The sequence below is a fragment of the Alligator sinensis genome, unplaced genomic scaffold, assembly GCF_000455745.1.
Source record: "Alligator sinensis unplaced genomic scaffold, ASM45574v1 scaffold692_1, whole genome shotgun sequence".
NCBI classification, from domain to species: Eukaryota; Metazoa; Chordata; order Crocodylia; family Alligatoridae; genus Alligator; species Alligator sinensis.
In genome coordinates, this window is record NW_005842238.1 from 278,392 (window position 1) to 297,840 (window position 19,449).

Here is a 19,449-nt window from a genome sequence, read left to right on the forward strand (position 1 = left end):
AGCCAGGCTGGCTCACCCTTCTCCCGGGTGGTGCAGCCCAGCCTAGCTCCATAGAGCCCCTGCCAGCCCAGGCCCCACAGTCCTGCCACCCCGCTCTGGGCCTCCACCAGCCCTGGCCCGAGGGCACCAGAGCACACCCCACACTCCTGCCCAGCTTTCGCTGGCATAATCTAACCAATGTGTGCTGATAACCTATACAAAGTTCCATTCCCAGGTGATTAGGACCATCAGATGTGGAGCCCAACTTCAGATCATAATAAGGTACCCTAGAAGTAAAAAAAGTTATGTATTTTCCAAGGCTTTGGGTCTGGGCAACATGTGTTGGGGAAGGAACTTTTTGGCAGAAGAGACCTTGGATGGTAGATTTGTGTTCGACTCCTTGTAGCACATGCTCAGACACCGTTGTGCTGGGAGGGAAAGGGGGTGGATGACCACACAAAGCTAGCTAGATAGATAATGACAAAGAACAGCACAGAAGACTTAGCATATAAATGCAGTCATAAAAGGCAAGGAAGGCAATAATAATAATCTTAACTAAAGACTGGAGAAGAGCCCAGTTTAGTGCGTATAAATGTGCGACTTCCTACTGTTTGTAAACTCCTGAAAAATCATAAGACTGAATGTGAAACTATGTTAAGGCCAATTGTTTTTTTCAACTGAGCAGAAGTGAGACTCTTCTTGAAACTGCTCACAGTGTTCCAGGCTTACTCAGAGATTACGTGGTAAATATTTGGAGCAGACATACTGTGCTTTTGATTTTAAAAAAAATACAGAGACTGAACTCCCACACCAAGTGAACATTAGAATCCATTCTGAACTACAGTGTGGCTATTGTTCCACCACAATTAGTAGTTATGGCCATTGACTGGCTTTTACTCCAAAGGCATGATCTAAACAGGGGAAAAGGAACCCCTGTAAGTCATTAGCCCCAGAGAGCCATTAGTCTGTATCTGAGACCTATCAAACTGGGAGTTCTGTGGGGGAAAGGCCCAGAAAATGCTGCAGCCGTTAGCACAGAGCAAAGAGAATAAGGCTTTTTGTCTGTAAACTCCAGCACCTGCTGTGGAAAGAGAACTGAAACACTACTGAATAGCAGAGACACAAGCAGTAACCCCCCTGCCATCCCTCCGCTCCTCAGCACTCTCCTCTTTGCACTGTTTATGAGTGTGGGCAACAAGGGCTGGCTCTCCTGCAGACTTTCCCTGAGACAGACATTGCCATCCTACAAGAGGGTGAGTCGCTGAGGCCAAGATGGTCTGCAGCAATCACATGAGCTGCCAACTCCTCTGGGTTCTTGTGATGGCATTCAAACTGAACAAACCTCTCCCAGGAGGCCTGGAGAAATCCTTGTGCTTGTCACACAATGACCTGTCAGAGATCCTTACCTCTGAGTGAGAATTAGACGATAGTCATGCCTAGGATACTCAAAAGGAGTTAAGTGGCCAATTCCTAGTGAGGAGTGGGAGTTGGATGCCTAAATTCCCTGGGCAGCTTCAAGTATCCCAGACAGCTTGCTGAAAGACATTAGGCTTGATTCTGATCCCAGCTGAAGGGGCTTGGAACTACACAAATGTGAAATTGGCCCAACATGTGAGGCTAACCTGCTTCTGCATTGATACTGATGTATTAAGGGGGACACTGTTAACTAAAGAAGCATTGCACTGAGTTGATGAGAACTCTACCAGTCAAAAAGCCCTCTAAGTGTAGATGAGAAGTGTGTATTCCTATTCAAAATCTCCTGTGAAGAACCCACATTGGATGTACTGGGTACCAGGGAACATTAAAGCCCAGTTCCAGCCTAGACCACGCCACACAGATTTGCCAACAGAGCTCCAGTTCTGCCAGCAAACTTTGAACACTTCCCCACCCACCATTCCTCAGCAGTAGCACAACAACTCTCTATTCTACTGGAAGAGTTGCACCATCTCAGTCAAGAAGTGTAAGGCTCCTACTAAATGAAGCCCAACAGCTGACAGGGGTATGTATAGGTGCTCCTGTGCCTCCTTGCTGGCTGCCGCCCTTTTCAGTAGCTGGTACCCTTCCACAGCATGCTTCACACCAGCAGCCATGTGGAGCTACCAGAAGGACATAGGCACACATAACTCTGGCAGCTTGAATACAGGCAGGAAAAAGATTTCCCCCTCCCCTGCCTCAGCCAACAGGGCTATGGCAGCACACCTCAGATGTGGATGCAGGAGCTGGTTTAAGTCTGGAGGCAGAAAAACTTCCGCTGGCAGATCTGTACCCATAACAGTGGGCTCTACCCCAGGACTCTGGCAATGTAATTAAAGTGAGAGCAGCCCTTGTAGCAGAAGCTCAGCTTAAACAGGTAGAGGGGAACTCCCAAGACATTAAATGAGATTCAAGGGGTAGTTAGAAAAATGCTTCTTGATGAAATGTAAATGATGGCCTCCCATCATTAGTGTCACCCTAACTGTCACTGCCAGTTGGCAAGTTAATGCAGAGCTGATTCTCTCACCTCCTAAATGCATTAGCATTGCCCCTCTAGAGACATGCATTCAAATTTGTCTGGGTCAAACATCAACTGCATTTTATTGCAGTAATGTCACGGCATTTAACTCAGTTCATTTAATATCCATTTGCTTGCTTCCTTTCACACGGAGTGTCTCAGCCTCCACTCAGACCTAGCTAGTTTTGCTAGCAAGCTTTCCAGGGCTTCCCCATGACAAATCTATATGTAACAAATCTGGGAACATATTGCATGGAGCTTTTGTGGCAGATTTCTAGAGCAGGTTTTATGCAGCCTTCTTATTTGCAGCAGCCATTGAAATCATTTAGGTATTCCAGCATCTGAAGCCATTGACCAGGTATTCATGTAGCTGAAACCCCATCTACATGATAAAAATGAAGAGTTTAAAATATACTGGATGTGTCTACACGTGCACTGAACTGCACAGTTGTTACTGTGCAGTCATTTAGTATTAAATGACTTAAGCAAGTACTAAATGACTGCACAGTAACCGCCATTCCTGTGCTATCTCAGTGCTGCATAGGTAGTTTCCAACAGTATTGCGCAGTAGGGCTGTGCAAGGTTTTTGTCCCCGATTCGATTCAGCAGCCGAATTTCCAATTCTGAATAGAATCAGAGGACCCTTTAATCTCTTTGAATCGAATCAGAACCCTCCGAATCAATTCAGAGTGATTCAGAAAGATTTGGCAATTCGGACATAGACGCAGCTTGAAATGTTTTTCCTACATACCTCTAGGTAGCAGGCGGCTCATGAATGTGGTGGTGCTGGGGTGCATGGAGTGTCCCACAGAAGCATGGAGGGCTCCCCAGTGTGCTTGACAGCAGACCCGGAAATGGAGCAGAAGCACTTCTGGTCCACTTCTGGGTCTGCTGGGGAGCACACAGGGGCCACCCCCACGCACCCTCCAGCTCAGTGACTGGTGCCTCCTGGATCTGCGGGGGGCACCCAGGGTCCCCCTGCGACCGATCACCAATCCAGGGGGGGGCCCTCAGCACACTCCCCAGCAGACCTGCAAGTGGATCAGAAGTACTTCCAGTCCACTGCCGAGCACACAGAGGGCCCCCCCACACTCCTGTGGGATGCTCTATCTGCCCCAGCATCACAGCGATCACGAGCTGCACTGGCACATCGAGGTACGCAGAAAAAACTTTTAAAGCTGTGTCTATGTCCGAGTTGCTGATTCTCTGAATCAACATCGAATCTTCAGACTCGGCTTTGGCCGAACCAAATCAGGGCCAGTGATCCGAATCAACGAATCGAATCACTGTCCCAAATTCGGGCCAAATCCAAATCGAATAGGGCCCGCTTTGCACACCCCTACTGCGCAGTGATGTCAGCATCATGGTTTGTGCCTGCTGACACTACATTGCAGTAGCAATAAGCTAGGTTGATATAGCTCATTGCTATGGCGATGTAACGTCTTGTGTAGATGCACCCACTGTGAAACAGGGTTGAAACTGAACCATGCTGGAAGTTTATTGCTTGTATGAGTGAGGGGGGAAATGTTATAATCATTAAAAAAACCCATATCAGTACCAAGCCAAAATACAGATTTTAGGAACATGACTATGCTTAAAATATATCACTGTAATAATACTAGTTAAAGTGTTATGATCCCCTTAGTTTGGGTGCAATTATATCAACATAAATGTACTTATAGAAACATAGGTTTTCCCATACAGGTAGGAAAATAAACTATACCAAGTTTATGTAACTTATTTCATGTAACTGCATCCACCCACAGGGTGTTCCTGGTATAATCATTTTGGCTGAACACAGTCACACTCATAACCAAAGTAGTTACATTGGTAAAGTTTTTAAGCATAAACCAGGTCTGACAATTATAAACATGTTTTGTTCTGTCCAAAACAGGAAAACTAAATTTACTATGAAATAACCTGGTTGAAATCATGTTTAGAAAGAGTCTAAGTGATTTAAAATTGCACCTGCAAATAAATGCTGCTGACATTGTGCCTTTGGTTATTTCCAACTTAAATTTGTGGGTGCAAAACAGGAAGCCATATTTAAAAAAATCTTGGCCCTTTAAAGTATGGAGTCTTATTGTAGCAAGTACTTCAAAGACCCAGCATATAACACATAATCCACTTCACAAACCTCCTTCCTGCTGTGTTATGTTAGTGTACCTTAGCAAGCTATAGTATCTATACAATTTCCCAGCTCTTCCTGCTGTAATATTGATTTTCTCCTACAAGAAAATTACCACTTGAGAAGCCTAGTAAAGAACAGAGCTAAATTATGAATCAAAATGACGTAATGAATTAGAATTGAACATGAATTTGGTTTCTGCCCCAAAGTAAGTGTGATTAGCTGGTTTTTTAGGGCAGTAAAGTTTATTTCTAGATCTTCTCAACTGAAGGAAAACTTCTGGGAATTCAGACTCCAGTCTTGTAGTCCCAGTTAGAAGATTCCCATCAACTGAAACAATTTAGAAGTGCATGATAGATTAAAACAAACGGGATCCATTTACAAGAAAGATTAGGTCCAGAATAAATAAGACAGCAGATGTACTTAACATGGGACATCAAAAGAAACCAGCTACATTTCAGACAAGGCAAGAAAAGGTCCACACATAAGACAAAGCGTTGTGCCGTGCTGGCTTGGGAGGTGCAGTGACAAAAGTTTGTTGGATCCTAGGAAAAGCAGAGCTACATCAAGCCAGATGACTCATCCCTCCATGCTCTCCATTGGCTGATAATTAACTCTTCCAAATGAATTAAACTGCCAAATATTGGAGCCAAAGAGATATGTTGGTAGATAAGAAATCATCAGTACAGACAAAGCCTTGTTTTCAACTATTATACAGCACCTGAGCCTATTTAGAATCCACCTGCACAATCTTTTCATGACACCACTTGACAATTTGGGTTTTTTCTATGCCTTGTCTGACATGAATAGTCCCCCATCAGAGCACAAAAAATGTTCATGAAGCAAACAAGGAGAGTTCTCAAGGGCATGTGATCAATGAACTTGCTTTTCTCTTTTAGAGATCTGGGTTGGGATTCAGCATGGAGGTATGTATCTACTCCAGCCCTAAGTAGATGTTGCTCTGCATCATGAGGTCACATCAAATTGAAGAGGCCAAAGATTGTGTCTGACACCACAAACAGAATGAGTACAGACTTACATATTCAGATGCATACAGGCTTATTCACTGCTGAAGTGGGCATTCATAACCAAATGATTTCTTCCCCTCCCCCTCTGCCTGTAAATATTAGTTTAATTTGCTAACAGAAAATCCAAGCTTGCAAAACATGATCCATCTTTGCTGCATCAAGCAAACACTTTGTGCAGATTTGAGCTACCATTAAATGTGCGAGTGAGAGAAGCTCAGCTAATAGTTGCACAGCAGCCTATCCACAACCAAAGACAAGGTGCACTTTTGTGTCAGACAAGCTCCTGCTGCTTCATAACAGACCCTGAACATTGAGTGCCTGATTTCTTTTGATTGTGCATGGCACAATAGAGACAATGATGAAGGAAGCCAGGTGAAACTTTTATTCTGTTTACTTATACAAGACACCCGATCACAAATTTGAAGGCCCTTTACTATAAAATCAATGGTGTGGTATGGCACACCACTGCTCAGTGGTGACAAATGCAAATTAAATCATTTCCTACCATACACATACAGTCCCTCAAATGTTCTACAGAGAAAGCCTGAAGTGAGCAAATTTAGGCTTTATCAAAGAAATGAAGTCAACAAATTCCACCCTTGAGGACCCTCCACAGTGAGCATCCTGTCCCTCAATGAATAAAGGGCTGATCCATGATGGAAGTCAATTGTCATGGTGCCCTGTGACCAGTGGGGTCCCACAAGGCTCTGTCCTTGGACCTATATTGTTCAACCTCTTCATTAATGATGTGGACACTGGAGTCAGAAACGGACTGACCAAGTTCGCCAATGATACCAAACTTCGGGGTAAAGCATCCACACCTGAGGACAGGGGGGTAATTCAGGCTGACCTGGACAGGCTCATGAAACAGGCGGACAAGAACCTGATAGTGTTTAACACTGAAAAATGCAAGGTTCTCCACCTTGGGAGGAAAAACCTGCAGCATGCTTATAGGCTTGGCAGTGCTACACTGACTAGCACTACGGACAAGAGGGACTTGGGGGTCAGGACTGACCACAAGATGAACATGAGCCTTCAATGTGATACTGTAGCTGGTAAAGCAAGCAAAACGCTGGCTTGCATCCATAGATGCTTCTCAAGCAAATCCCAAGACATCATTCTCCCATTGTACTCGGCCTTGGTGAGGCCGCAGCTGGAGTACTGTGTCCAGTTTTGGGCCCCACAATTCAAAAAGGATGTGGAGAAGCTTGAGAGAGTTCAGAGGAGAGCCACGCGCATGATCTGAGGTCAGGAAAACAGACCTTATGATGAGAAGCTGAGAGCTATGGGACTCTTCAGCCTGGAAAAGCGCAGGTTCAGGAGCGATCTGATGGCCACCTATAAGTTTCTAAGGGGTGGTTGCCAGGATCTAGGGGAACGTCTGTTCACCAGAGCGCCCCAAGGCGCTTGTGATGACAAGGTTGAACAGTTATAAACTCCTGCAAGAACGTTTCAGTCTGAACATAAGGAAGAACTTCTTTACTGTCCGAGCCCCCAAGGGCTGGAATAGCCTGCCGCCGGAGGTGGTTCAAGCACCTACTTTGAATGCCTTCAATAGAAACCTGGATGTTTTTCTTGCTGGGATCCTATGACCCCAGTTGACTTCCTGCCCCTGGGGCAGGGGGCTGGACTTGATGATCTTCCAAGGTGCCTTCCAACCCTGGTGTCTATGAAATCTGTGATCCCCTTGGCCAGGTTAAGATGCAAGGAGCGGGCTACCTGTTGAGAGAGCCAAAGCTCTCTATCACTGGAGGAACAGACTCACTCTGCTCTCCCTGGTTGCATGCGATATAACATAGAACTTGGTAAAGTTGCGCCAGTAGCAGATGCGCCTGAGAAGTGAAGAGAGTAGAGATAAACTATGAGGAAAGCCCAAAGAGGAACTGCTGACATGCAAACACAGTGCTAAATTCTGCTCTTACCTACATCAGAGTAAATCCAGTCATCTGGTGATAACTTAGAAACAGAAGCTGCTCCTGAATCTTCAGAGCAGGGGTTGGCAATGTTTCTGGGCTGATTACCAAAAAACTCACAACTTTGACTTGGAAGTTGTTGGCATGACAGGGTCAGATGATGGGAGACCCGTGAGGGGCCAATCCTTGTTGTGGCAAGGCAGCCCAGCCCCTTCCCTGCGTGCTCCCTGAGGTGAGCCTGCAGCCGCTGCCAACGAGTCGGGCCGGGGCTCTGGACCCTGGTGCACCCGCTTGGAGGCTTGCAGCTGCCTGCTGTGAGTAACCCAGGCTCTGCCACCTGCCATGGAGCCCAGGCTGCTCGCAGCATGACTTACAGCCTCCCCACCACCTGCTGCGAGCAGCCTGGGCTCCATAGCTGGTGGCAGGGGCCTGCCCTGAGCCAGGGCCAGCTGTGGTGTGCTGAGTAAAATGGCTTCACGTGCCACACTCTGGCACACATGCTGGGGGCTGCCGACCGCTGTTTTAGAGGATCTGTTGAGCCAGTCTGCAGAGAGCCAAAGACCTTTCACTTACCAGAGAAAAAAATGGGTGTGTAGAAAAATAGCAAAATGAGCCAAACTTGCTTACCTTTTAAACCAGATAGGCCTCCACTGGAATTACAAGCTGCTTGCTTGTCATTTACTGCCAGCTAAACCCTACTGCCCTTTGCTAGTATGTAAATGAGAGAAAGCTGCTCCCTCTGATCCAAAGCCCTGGAATCATCCATCAAGCAGTGCTTTACCTCAACAATAACAAAGGTCAGAATTTGGATTGAAAACACTGGAAATAATGTTTTACAATTACTCTTTTCCAGGGGAAAGTTATGAAATAGCTATTTTACAATAGAGATTGCAAACTAACACTAACACAAAAAACCCACTCCTGATAGGGTATAAAGCATAAGAACTACCATTTACTGAGTCAGACCATAGGTGCATCTTGCCCAGGATCCTATATCACACAGTGGCAAAGAACGGACACCAAAAGGAAGAGTGAACAGGGTATGACCAGGGCTTTTTCCACATTCCTCTATCACTTGCAGTCTCTAGCATTTAAGCTCTAGGAAGTTACGCTTCTGAGGCTATATTCCCTAACTCCCATGCTCAATAGATCCTGATGCACCTTTCCCCTAAGAATTTGTCCAATCCCTTTTTGAATCTTGCTAAGAAAGCTGCCAGCTTCCACAACATCTGGTGGTAATGAGTTCCACACTTTAATTATACAGGCAGTCCTCCGACTTACAACGCAATTGGCTCCTGAAAACTGTGTCTTAAGTCGAAATGTTGTAACTCGGAACTGATTTTCCCATAGGAACAATGTTATAAATGGTGGATTGGTTCCTGAACCAAGGCCCGATACCCTATTTTCACCAAAAATAACCCAGAATTTTGTACTCAATTAATTATAGATGAGTAATATAGCTACATTAATATATTTATATTGTAAGTAGCAATCATATTGATTTGGAAGGACTTCTTTGAGGTCACTTTGCTGGACTTTTTGAAGGGCTCTTGGCTGGAGTCTTCTCAGGAGTCTTGGCTGCAGGTTTTTCTGGAGTCTTGTCTGCTTTCTTAAAGAAAGCGTCCAAGGAAGTTTGGACAGATGTTCCCCAAGGAGATGGGTGACGCAATGAACTTGTTCACTGGTGTGACGTCGTGTCGGATCAAGCATTGTAAAGTTGAAACTGACGTCAGAAAGTTGAAACAGGGTGTCAATTTATAAACGCCAGAAGTGCCGTTTATCAGAGCTCAAAACGTCTTAAGTCGAGGACTGCCTGTAGACTGGGGTGGTGTGGGCACTACGGTGCACAGTTGACAGCCCAGAGATTGAAAGTTCAAGGCCGTAGCTGAAGTGCTCACATCGTGGCCAGTCAGATTCCAACGAAATCTGTGAATTCTGCTAAATACCTTGTCACAAGAACAGGAAAAAGGATGGATTACATGCTGTGTGAAAAGCTTCCTTTTGTTAGTTTTAAATGTACTACCTGCTAGTTTCATTTTGTGACCCCTACTTCTTGTATTGTAGGAGAATAAATAATAAATATCTATTTACCTTTGCCATTTAGTACTTTGAAAACCCTTATCACATCCCCATTCAAGTGTCTCTTTTCTAAACTGATTAGGTCTCACACATCTTTAGTCTCTCCTCATAAGGAAGCCCCTCCATACTCATAATCAGCTTTGCTGTCCTTCTCTGCTCCATCTCTAATTCTTTGATATCCTTTTTGATAACAGGGCACAGTATTCAAGGTGTGGATGCACCATGGATATACAGAGGAGCATAATGATACTTTAAGTTTGTTTGCAATTCCATTCTTAATAATCCCTAACATTGTTTGCCTTTTTGACGGCTGTTGAGCACTCAGCTGATGTTTTTAGTGAACTGTCCACAGTGACTCCCAGATCTCTTTCCTGTGTGGTAAAGGCTAATACAGAGTGCATGATAGCACAGGTATTGTTTGAATTATTTTTGCCTAGGTGCATCACTTTGTACCTATCTACATTGAATTGCATCTTTCTTTTAGTTGCCTATTCACGCAAGTGTGCCAGATCCTTTTGTAGTTCCTCACAGTCCACATTGGTCTTTAGCACTCTGAATACTTTTGTGTCATCCACCATGTATCATTTTGTGTCATCTATCAACAGGCCATGGTGATAAAGGATAAAGCCTGATGATAAAGCAGACAGACAATATAGACAGACAGATGGACAGATCAAGTTCAGAGAGATTCAAGTTTGCCAAAAATCATATTGGAGACTGGCTTGGCAGCCATGTGGACCAAATTAGAGAGAGAAAACCCACAACTTTCCCATTAAAAAGCATCTATCCCTTTAAGTGGTGAAACCATGGCCATGACACACAGCCAGCTGGAGTAATTATCAACAACTCACAAATACACATATAAATACACGCAATTTAAAATGTTTACTAACAGCCTTCCACTGTCCATCCCTTCCCCAGCACCAGCAAACTTTTTAGCACTACCAACACCATCCGATTTCAGACACGCTCTCTATTCAAAATGAGTTTTAGAAGTGTTCAGCCAAGCAAGCCAAATCCCAAATTGCTTTATAACACTTATAAACACTCTACATGCCAGGGGCGTGGGCTGAAGATATCAGCAGAGGGATAAAAGCAAAAGTGGCTTCTGAAGGATCAATTTACAGCAGATGAATTAGGAAGGTTGGGGGCACTGCCCCTCAACATTTTTCCCATCCAAATTGAAAATAGTGTAATTTGCCCCACTTTTCAACATTGTTTATCATCACCTCTACTCCATTTGATAGATCAGTCTGATGCTGACACTGGTATAAATCAAAAGTAAAGCCTTTGAAATCAATGGAATCACAGAGATGTACAATGATTAGAAGAGAATCTAGTTTACACTCTGCCACATACTTAACTGAACCCTGAATTGCATCTGCCTTTGCGATGGAAAGTGCCCTGGTAAACAGCCGCTATCGTTCTGAGTTGAAATTCCAAGAGAGATTCAGATGGGTACAGTGTAATTATCAAAGATGCAGCTTGGCTAGTTAACAAGACTGCATTTTTGTAGCAATCTATCTGAACATCCCAAAATGCATTAGGGATATTAAGGTTAGCATAACAATACCCCATCCCACCTTAAGTGTATTATTATTTCCCCACTCTTTATCTGAACTACAGCACAAAAATAGCTAGCATATCCCTGGGGAAAGAACCTAGAGCTAAGTGCTAGCCCCAAAGAGAAAGAATGATACTTACAACAAACACCCCTTCCACCTAAAATACCCAACCAACTGAAAAATAAAGAAAAGATTCCCTGAAATGAAACAAGCTAAAAAAGGGAAAGAATATATAGTAAATTGTTTTAAAACAGTTTTTCCCAGATTTTTAACCCAGAAGACAGGCAAGAATCAGAAACTCCATTATTTCCAATTGCTTTTGATTGTATAAGGAAGGAACTCAGATGCTGTGGAGGTAGGCAACAGCATATGACCAAAGGAGAGAAAGAAAAATTGTGTAAGAATTGATAATAAGCATTTTAATTTTAAAAAACACCACTATACCATTACTGACAGTGCTAAGTTGTGCTGGGGAAAGGAATAAAACATAATAACAAAAAAGGAGTCTCATGTACTGATGTGATTACATATACACTTAAACTGCCTTGAAATTTACTGGAATTTATTCATTCTTATTATTTTGCCATAATAGAAAAGAGCAAATCTGTGAGTGAGTGACAATAAGGCTCTAAAAATTCCAGGAAGAAGTAACCTGGGATTAGTTAAAAATCAACAGGCTTGCTTAATTCCAAACTGGAATTGCAATAATGGGGTTTTTTGGTTTTGTTTTTTTGAGGGGGAGGAGGGGGCATGGATGTTTGTTTTTGAGATATTTTTTTTTTAACAACTTTAGTCTGTCACAGTGTGAATGCCTCTAAAAACTCCTTTGTCCAAGGTGGGAACTTGTGATTTGAGTCTTTTGAGCAGCTCAGGAAGTTTTCAAGAGTTTTTAAATTGACTTTTTTTCCAATTGCCAATTTAACTATGCTTAGTGATTGTGGCTTTAAAAATAGATGGCGCTGAGTCTAAAGGGAAGCGATGAGCATTTTCTATAAAACTGAAACAAGCAAGAATAAATAAATAATCTGCACAGAGAATGAAGGGGTAGATTTTTGTTATTTTTTATTCATAATTTTTGTTTTGCTCAGGATCAATATAAGAATCACATATCCTTGATGCATGTCTGCTCTGATGAGCTGGAATGAGGAAGTAGGATTTGGGGACCATCCATCTTAAGTTTGGAAAGTGATGTACAAAGTGTCAAAACTGCTGAGGAAATGGAATTCATCATTGTGAAATTGGGGTGATTTGCTCCCTCAGAAATGATGTAGAGCTGGGTGGCAGCAGCACTGTCCAAGGTTGCTGGTTCCACATCATCTGAGTAGCTGTTACCTGGCACTTAGTTATTGTCCTGTTGGAAGTCCAAGTCATCTCTGACCTCTAAACTTACAAGATGTATTTTCTCTTCTTGTTAAGAATTGTAAAATAGTAATAAACCCTTCCTCCTATGCTCTGTAGCATCCGTCTTTAAAAGTAATTAACTTTACAACCTGCTTCCCCATAGGGCAGATAATCATTAGGCCGTCAATGACCTACCCAAGTTGACACCACAAATCCATATTTGGCATTTTGAATCCAGGAATCCCAGCCCCTTACTCAAACTTCCAAACTTTCCCTTTCCCTAATGTGATTTCAATGCCACATCCTTTCATTGCACCAGACAGTATCTCCAGGACTGAACCTAAGTAGGTAATAGGAGTAGATTCAGCTTATCTTTTACTAATATCCTCCTCTGCTGGCCTCTCACTTTGAAACAGAGCATCTCAGCCTCAGGACATGCCATTTCCATGTTTTAATTATTTCAAATAATCTCAGAATATAAATCCAGAAAGAAGAAATACTTCAGGTTTTCTCCCCTTTGAGGTCACCCTATGATAATAATGTTGCATCTCCATACAAAAAGATAGTCTCACGATGATTGTGTTACAAATACCTTCACTAGAACTGGCACTTTCCCCCAAGTAATCTGTTACAATGGGAAGCCACTCTATAACTCTATACAGGTCAAGTTCAGAGATCGAACAGCGAAATAGAAATTTGTGTCAGTTTCCCGACAGGAATGGAATACAAGTCAGACCCTTAGAAACTGATGATTTGGGCAGCAGCTTCTCTTGGAGAGTCCACAATTCCTACCTCGTGAAGGCATAAAGCAAAACACATGGCTTTGCCGCTTGCAATACACGATATTAATTAAAATAACCCTGCACAGCTATTCTTCTATCCTAACGTCATGTCAGGGTTTTCTAAGGTAAACGGTCCTCTTTTACTTTTTGTGGTTAAGTATTAGCCTGGGATTCAGATCCTCTTAATTAGATTCCCAATTGTGCCCCAGAAAGTTTGCATGACCCAAAAGCTATGTCTGCAAAGCAAAACAAAGACATTACTGCAGCATGTCAGCTTTACTCCATCAACATCAGGCCACAGTGAAGAGACAGAGGCATTGACTTCAGCAGGCACTGCAGTAAAAGTCTGCTGGAGACTCTGGTTAGTGATTTAACAGGCCACTACATGCCCCATTTCTCAATTAATGCTGACCTAGCTAGGTTTACATATGCTGCAATCACGCTGCTGTATTACAATGTAGAAAGAACCTTGGTTTTTGTACTTCAGTTCTCCGCCTGCAAAAAGGGGAGAATAGCTGCTTCCTCTCAATCTTTGTCTGTCTCTCCTACTTAGCAGAGACTTGATCTTACCATCCGTAGGGATGGCCCTCCACAAGAAGCTCCAAACTTGGTTGGAGCATGGTAAAGTGGTAAATCATTTCAGGCAGGTCTGCAATGCAACTTTAGTCAATCATAACATCAAGGACACAAGCCTTGATTTCTCCTTGATTGATCCTTTACACTAGCTTTGCAGCAGTGTAACTCCACTAACTTCAGCGCTGTTGTTCCTGACTTACATTGGTCGAAATGAGCAGATCCAAACCCACAGATCCGCATGAGCACTACAGGTCTTTGTAATGGGGAAGGACTTGATCATGGATCCTTTATGCATACAAGTCTCCCAACAGCAGCAGAAACAAAGCCTATTATAAATGGTAGAAATAGTTTCTCCATTTTTTCTCTTGTACCAGCATGTGTTGTACTACTATGTTCAGCTCCACATGACTGACAGAACATTATAATCTCCAGCACTCCCAGTCATGGGCTACAGATTTCAGTCAGTCGTGGAATCCTTCCCATTAAGCAGCTTCAGGAGGAACGAGGCTGCTGGAAAATCCCTCTTTTCTTTGCATTCTTGGGAGGCAGAACATCCCCTCCTCTCCTTGAAATCCACAGCAGAAGAGAGTCCATGGCAGTGATGACCCTGGCACTGACAGGCCAGCCCTTCAATGGAAGCTATCCTCTGCTGTGGATTCCATCCAGCACTGCTGCACGAATATACCTATGGACTTAGCAGTGCTCTACAGTCTCCAAATAGAGCATCACCAGGCCAGGCTGCTTCAAACGCTGAGCTTTTAGCACAGCGGAGACCTCTGCACACTCCCTTACCACATAACAGAACAATATTGCCCTTCAGCAGAAGCACTTGATACCAGGAGAGCCATCATGGAACCATTTACCCACAAACTTCCCAGTTGGTTTTTAGTTTTATTTTCTGCTTCTCTTTTTAGCCCCTTTCAAAATTACATTTATTTTTCCCTTGGTGCCTTCTGTGGTTTCCATTTCACAAACCATAATATTTTTCTCTAGGATCTCAAGAGAAAGCTAACCTTTGGGTACCTTGTCATTCTTACTTAGGTATCACTGTAATGAGAAACCATGACAGTTTCACAGAGGGTAGGCTATGGAAAGATGTACAGCTATACAGCAAAAAGTGTTAAGTGAAACGTTTGTGAAACAAGGCAAGTACTAGCTGAGGGTGCTAGCCATATAACTCCAAAGTAAGGCCTTGATCTTGCTACCATTTTCCTTATGGGAGAAATTCAAGGGGACTACTCACATGAATCAATTGTGTAAATGTCTGCAATACCACAGCAGAAATAAACAATTGTATGCATTTTAAATCAACTTACTCATTATAACATCTAATCAGCTTTGCAGATTTGCCAGGTACAGCAGATTCCTATGCTGGAAGTAACTTACAGGTGCCATCACACTTGAAAGTTTCCTGTTCAGGACCCGCCAAAGCAATTTCAGTGGTGAAGCAGGGGTTCAATTAAAAGCTAACTGTAACATTTCCAGCTTCAACAAAGGCAAAGGGTACTGGCAAACCTGGGCAACAACTCAGCTCATTTTACACAGAGGTGTCTTTTCAGGGAAATTAGTGCAAAGAAATAGAATAGCTCTAAAGACTATTACTCGTCTTGTCCTTCCTTCACTATCTGCACAACTTGCCTAGCCCTACTTGATGAAAATGTCATTCTTTGATGGATATTATTTAAGCAGCAGGATTTTCTTTCCTGAACTTTCAACAGCTGGCATGCAAGATAGCTACAGGAGAGTCATCCAACTTGAATGGGGGGGAAGGGGGGGCAGGAGCAGATCAGCTTCTCCAAAAAGAGGCTACAATTCCATCAGGGCTTTAGAAGAAACAAGTTATTTAGGAGAAGCAAACTCAATGCATTTTTATTTCAAGGAGTTTCTCCCATTTGGTGATACCATCAGAAGAAACTAGCTATTCCCTTGCCACTCTGGAAACAGCTAAGATACAGGTGAATCGAAAAACGGCAACAGTCCCAAATGGCTTATCTAAACCTCCTGTTGCAAACAAGTCAACCGAGAATACCTGATGCTCCATGTTGCTCTTGCTCCCTTTTGAAAAGAAGTGCTTATAATTGGCTTGGCGAGGGCTTGCTATGCATGTGGGGATGTGGAAAGCAGTGTTGACCCCTTCCATCCCTTTGAAGGCACCTAATATATTCTCTGCTCCATCAGTCTACTAGTCTTTTGAACTTCAGGAAGGAGGAGGGAAAAAAAGAATCTTCTTTTGAAGAGAGAGAAAAAACAAACCTTTTGATTAAAAATATGGCTTAGCTGGAACTCATCTCCACCTCAGAGTGAGCAAAAAATAAAGCAGCCTAATAAGTTGTCCCTTAGTACTTCATCTTCAGACAGGTACAAAGGGAAACAAATCTGAGCAGGCACGAGTAAATGGGAATGTTGGAGAATGGAGTATTTTGCCCTAAGTACAACTATGCATAAGGAGTTCCCTGAAAACTCCCCCTGTACTCCACCTGTTAATGTATTCCATCTCCATAAACCAACAATCTTCTTACCTCCTAGGATGATCTTTGCATCAAGGGAGCTTGGAGATAAGGAACTACTTTGAAGGCAGATGTAATCAACAGTCAGTTGATTAAAGGTTAACAGCAACTCTGACCTAGTCTGAGGAAGATGTTTTTTGAAGATCCCTTTCACCAGAGCACTTAAGTATGCACTTAACTTTAAACACACACATAAGTCTATCCCTATCCAGTAAAGTGCTTAGCTTCCACTGTGTGCCTAAGTCCCAATGACTTAATGCTTTGCTGAACTGTAAGTTAGGTGACAGCCTGCGATGTGAAGAATTTTTTTTTTTTTAGAACTTGAAAGTAAAAGTAAAAAATAAAAAAGTAATCTCTCTTGAATATTTCTCCTGAAGCTTCTGAATCAAGCAGCATTATGTTAATACATGCTGCTAACAAGAAAGCGAATAACTGGATTGACCATCTAAATAGAGTAAATACATGGAGCACTAGACCATCATAAGCTGGTTAATTGTCATGTCTCATTGCGCAGAACAAGGGCAAACCTTCAATAGCATCAGGCAAGTATTGAGATTACTTTCAGACACTTTTTGTCAGTGGCTGTCCTAAAGCGTTTAGGCTGTATTAAAGCAAAGCACAATAGTGATGCCATAGGGAAGGATATGCCAGCATTACTCCACCTCCAGTGTTGGGGGTCCAGTGTTGGGGGTTATTATATTGTCTGCTTCCAAACCACTTCAGAGGTCAGGAAGTTTATATGCAGTGGTGCCAGTGTTGAGTGTACATATACAAATATTCAAATAATAAAATATACAATTGACCATAATGCAGTCCACTTCCAAAACAGAAACTCACTGTAGCCTGGTGGTTACAGTACTGGCTTCGAGGGCATGAATGCTGGACTTAGTCTCTCACCTTCAAGGCTAGTGCCTTAACCACCAGGCTCTACTCAAATAAACCCTCCTGAATGGGAAAAGTTCAGGTTTAATTAAAAAAAAGAAAAAAAGGGGGAGGGGGGGGAGGACGACTTTTAGCATAATCCCATTTTCACAAAAACATTCAAAAGGTTTGTCTCAAATTTGTCCCATACATTTTGAAACTTCAAATGTTGCGGCAAAACAGAATTGAATCCTTCAGGACAGCTCTACAGTCCAGGAACTCATCAATTTGGGACTCTGAACAAGCAAGAGGAACAAAAAGTTCCAGGGAAGTGGACCATAGGTAGAGCTCTTCCCACTTAATTACCCAGGTACCACTAGACTGAGTACCATGGCAGAGCTAAGAAGCTGTGTTACTCAAGGATGTCGCAGAGCAAGTCAGGACTCCTGCCATTTGGAAGTTTAACATGTTAAAGCCACTGCCTTAAATTGGATCTAGAATGCAGTACAAATCATAGAGAAGAGCTGTAGTACAGTCTTAGCAAGAAAAAGTATTATGTAGCTGTCTACTGGATAGCCCCACCGAACCCCGAGCCAGCACGGTTATCTGTAGTCTTTGATCTTTAACAGGAAATCACTTTTTTTCCTCCAGGAAAGGGGGGACACTTTTAGCAAAAACATTGTAAAGAATGGGTCAAAGAAGCAATATGGGGACACCTTTCACAGTACTCATCTGCCCAGCTCAGAGGGAAGGACATGAGCAATGGGTATCCCTACCAGCCTGAGACTTGCCTTCTCTTTGCCAAATCATGAATCTCTGAGTTTATGGAATGAGAGAAATCCCTGAAGAGGAGCAAGGGACAGAGCAGGAATAAGAAGCACAAGAACACTGTGCCAAGACTGCTTTTCACTGCCACATCTTCAGATTACATGCCTGAAAGGAAGGTCCTCACTGATAACAGGAGTTACCTTCCTGTTCCAACTGTACCACATGATACCACTGCGGAAGGCTTTAATATTTGTTTCTAGCCTCGATCCCCACAACACTTCCTCAACAACTAATGACATTTCAAGTCACTTGTCTCACCACCCTACCCAACCCCACAATCTGCTAAGATGTAATGCTGTCTCTCAATGGAAGATGCATGCTCACTTAATGTATATATTAAAACACATATTGATGTTTCTGTTGCCAGTCATTATCAAGATTTATTCATCCTCATGGCCTTCCTATTGATTGAGGAAAAGTGTATTCCCACAGGTCAATCAATCGTGATCCAGCCAGCAGCAGGAAGTCAATATCTATTTAGTATATGATTTATGGGCTTCATTATTTTAAATGCTATTAAAAGGGGAACAGAGCAAAAAGTGAAAAGAGAAAAGCAACTAAAGTCCAAAAAAGAAGGTGATCACTTAACTCCAAACCCAAACATTAGAAGCGTCCAAAAGCAACAAGATTAGTGTAGGCCAACACCTTATCACTACTGGTTGCCGATACCAAGACAAGTAGTAAGAATGAATGGGACACACCAAACTTTCCATTTTTTCACACTGCAAGTCTTTCTGAGTTAATTCCATTCCACTGGTAGGCTTTCTGCCTGCTAAGAGAAGTAGCTTGGGGGAAATGGGTGACCTGAACTTTCCAGACATCTGCTGGGAAGAGCAGTCAGCCAGGTCTGACCGCTCACATAGGTTCCTAGCCGAGATACAGGACCTCCATCTAACTCAGAAGGTGCACAGCCCCACCAGGGGAGACGACTTGTTCGATCTGGTCCTGGCCACAGGCAATGCCCTCATGAGGGGGCTGCAGGTGCTCGACCACCTGGGCGACAGCAATCATCGCCTGCTGGAATTCACCATCCAGCGCAAGGTGGCAAAAGCCTGCAGCAAGGCAGCAGCCCTGGACTTCAGGAGGGCGGATTTCAATGAGGTAAGAAGAATAGTTGGGGAAGTACAGAGGTCCTGGAGGGGAGGGGAGTTGGGTGTCCAAGAAGAGTGGTCGCTCCTTAAGGAGACGATCCTCTAAGCCCAAAGGGAGGTAATCCTAACAAGGATCAAAGGGGGCAAGAGGGCGCAAAAGCCCCCATGGCTCACCAAAAGCATACAGGAACGTCTCCTAGCTAAAAGGGAGGCGTACACCCAATGGAAGGGAGGGGCCATCACCAGGGAGGACTATACCTCAGTTGCTTGGGGCTGCAGG

At 43.4% G+C, this 19,449-nt stretch overlaps 1 protein-coding gene across 1 annotated transcript in view; it reads right to left on the minus strand.

The window, feature by feature from the left end:
* Nucleotides 1–19,449, minus strand: part of KSR2 (kinase suppressor of ras 2) — a 272,120-nt gene that overhangs the window by 52,945 nt on the left and 199,726 nt on the right. The window lies entirely within an intron of this gene.